The sequence below is a fragment of the Arachis ipaensis genome, chromosome B03 (assembly GCF_000816755.2).
Source record: "Arachis ipaensis cultivar K30076 chromosome B03, Araip1.1, whole genome shotgun sequence".
Classification (NCBI taxonomy): domain Eukaryota; kingdom Viridiplantae; phylum Streptophyta; class Magnoliopsida; order Fabales; family Fabaceae; genus Arachis; species Arachis ipaensis.
In genome coordinates, this window is record NC_029787.2 from 3,043,523 (window position 1) to 3,047,043 (window position 3,521).

The following is a 3,521-nucleotide window of genomic DNA, read 5'->3' on the forward strand; positions in this document are numbered from 1 at the left end:
TAGACAGAATTCAAATTTTATTGTACAATATAAATATATTATTTGCTTTTGTATCTACACTTTCTCTAAACATATTTATATTTCTACTAAACTAGTGAAAGATTTAAGGGTGTGTTTGAATGGGTCATTTTAAATAGTAATTAAAAAAAATCTAAATAAATGCATTCTATGAAATCTCAAAATAAAAGATGAGAGAGACTATAACAATAAAAAGTCAAAGTAGTAATAATTAGTTATGAAGAAAGATAGGTATAAATTAACTTTTTTGGTTAATAATCAATCCATATTTTTAAAAAATTTTTCTACAATAATAATTCAAATTCTTAACTATTTTTCATCTATTATTTTGTTAATTAAATTATTTATTAAACAAAACGTTCCTATATGAATTAGAATAACAAATTTACTTGAAAACACTAGTAATTTTTTTTAATAAGAGAGTAAGAGATATTTTGGTCTAAATAATAGTAATAAGTATATTAGGGTCATGTTTCAATTTTTATTCTTCATTATAACTTTTTGTTTTCTTTAGTGGTTAATCATAAAATACTAAAAACTAGAAATAGAAGAAAAAATTAAAACAATGACACTATTGAATACTTTTCACAAAGGACAAAGCAATACCTATTAAAAAAAAGGGACACTTCGATCTTCAATATTTTTATTTTGGGATAATATAATTTATCTGTTAAAAAATCCGTTAAATAATAACAAAAATTAGTTTTGTGCGGGGTTTTATTTATATTTTGTGGGGTTTTAAACCTCCACAAACTATTAATAAGTTTGTTTTTGAAAATTCTTTTACCAATGGTGGTTAAGTGAAGAAAAACCATTAATAAAAATGATGTCACAAAAGAAAAAAATTGTAGTACAGATACCTTTTAAAGAAAAAAATAATATCAAATAAGAAATGAAAGAAGAGAACTTTAATGTTGATAATATTTTGGTGATGATGATGACGGTAGAGGAGATAATGATGATGATAAAGCAATAAAAATAATAGAGGTAGGCGTAATAATAATGAGGATGAAGAAGATAATGATAATAGTGGTAATAATTGGTTATATTGTTGAAAAGAATTTTGTGGAGGTTTAAAACCCTCACAAAATATAAATAAAATCCTCACAAAAATAATTTTTGTTATTATTTAATGAATTTTTTAAAAGAGAGATCGAAGCGTCTTTTTTTTTAAACAGAAATCACTTTATCCTTCGTGAAAATGGACAAAAATTGCGGGATGTTTACTCTATGGAAAAGTATAGAGTACCAACATATTATCTGCCAACTTCTGCCAACTCTTATTTATAAGTATGTTTCATAGAAGTGTGTTCGTGGATGTGTCTAATAATTAATATATTTTAAATACATATATAAAGAGACACATCCAGAAAATATATTTATAAAGACACTTTTATTAAACACAGCTATAAAAAAGACATTTTTATTAGACACATCCACGAACACACTTCCATAAAATACAATTATAAATAAGAGTTGGTAGAAGTTGGCAGATATACTGTTGATAACGTAGCAGAACCGTTACTCTATATATTTACTTTTAATGGCCCTAATATGCTCAATTGGTCATACTCATTTAATTACTTGCATTGCATGATATGTAACAGTAATCAATGAGTCTACCATTTATAAGAGTATTCGATCAACCTCAGATTGACTCTGAATATTTTGAACAATAAATATTTCTTTTTATTTATTAAGGAACCGTTGCTTCAAGGGAGAATAAGACTACTATATAAGAACCCTTTTATTGAATATAATGATCCAAGGACACACACACAAAACAATAAGAAACCAAAAGTAATAACAAACCAAAATTCATGAAGTTTTCTTCTAATAATACCCCACCCCCTCGTAAGGTTAGCATCAATAATAATAATAACAATAAAGATCGTCACAAAAAGGTTAATGGAAGAGAAAGTCGCATTCTGTTGCCACCGTTATGTGCTGCGCGCGTGTTCCAGCTCACGCGCGAGCTAGGGCACAAGACTCATGGTGACACAATTGAGTGGCTCTTGCGCCACGCCGAACCTTCCATAGCCGCTGCAACTAGCGGCAAAAGTATAGTGCCACCACCATCATCATCATCGAACACCAATGATAATAATGGTAATCAAGGTATGAAAAATGGTGGTGGTGACACTGGGTGGTTGGAGTATGATGTTCTTGCAAACCTTGGTGTAGGGTTTTCTGCCAATGAAATTGCAGTGATCCAAGCAATGATCAAGAGCTTCAGCTGAGACCAAATACATAAATAGAAAAGTAATTTGTTTGCACTACAATGTAAGGTAGCGTTTGTTTTGAAGTACTGAGACAAAAACTGAGAGACTGATATTCAATATTATGTTTGTTAGTTTAGAGACTGGTACTAAAATTTCTATCTCTGTTCCCAAAATTTCAGTCAGTACCTCTAAAATGTAGGGACATAGGGGACTAAAATTTTTAGAGATAGAGACTGAAACTTTAATAACATTTTATATCTAAAATACTTTCATTTTAATTAATTAATTCTAATTTTACCCTTTGTGCAAATTAAATTAGAGTTTCATTCTTGTTTCAATTCCTGTCTCTCATTTTGTACCAAACAGAATACTAAGATTTATTTCAATCCTATCTCTTAGTCTCTGTCTCTCAGTCTCAGTCTTTCCGTCTCTGTCTCTCCACCAAACGCTAGTGTCGCATAGCATCGGAAAATTAGCGACTACTTTTGAAACCGTCGCAAAATAGTAAAACAAAAAAAAAAACCACCGTTATTATTCGCGTTTGTTCGGCTCAATTTATATATCCGTTTAAATAAGTATTAAGATATTAAATTTTGTCTTTTGTATGCAACAATTCATTAAAAAGAATAATGAATAAATATATATAGAAGGAAATTAAGTTAACATTTTTTTTAATTCTCAACTTTTGGAAAGATCTTTTTGTGCTCCTCATTATTGTTTCTTCAAGTTTAAATATCCCTTTTTAGTTTTATTACTCAAATCAAATCGGTCAATCATAGAATATGTTGCATATAATTCTTTGAATTCTCCTCTTTTTCCATTCATAATCTTGTTTTTCGTTGTTATTATTTAAGACAATAGTCTAAAACCAAGAAAACAATAGAATAGTTTTTATTTTATTTAATTTTCTTAAAGAATATATAAATATGTGAAAACATCAAATTATTATTTGATTAAATATTAAAAATAGCTACATATCATGGACATCGGTAATATTAGAAAGACAAAAAAAAAGTCAGAATTTACCTTATTTAGCATGCATTAATTGTCGCAACAATTAATAAATGCTAAATAAGGCAAGTTATGGCTGTTTTTGACTATTTTTCTTTAGTTACCAAATATTTCTGCATCGACATCATGCAAATAAAGGCTTTGATAAATTCAATAATTTTAATTGTACTCTTAAATTCGAATCTAAAAAACAAAAGACTAATCATTTTTGGAATTAAAGTCGAAATTAATACTGTTGTAGTAGTTTAAAATTTTAACTGTAATATTAAT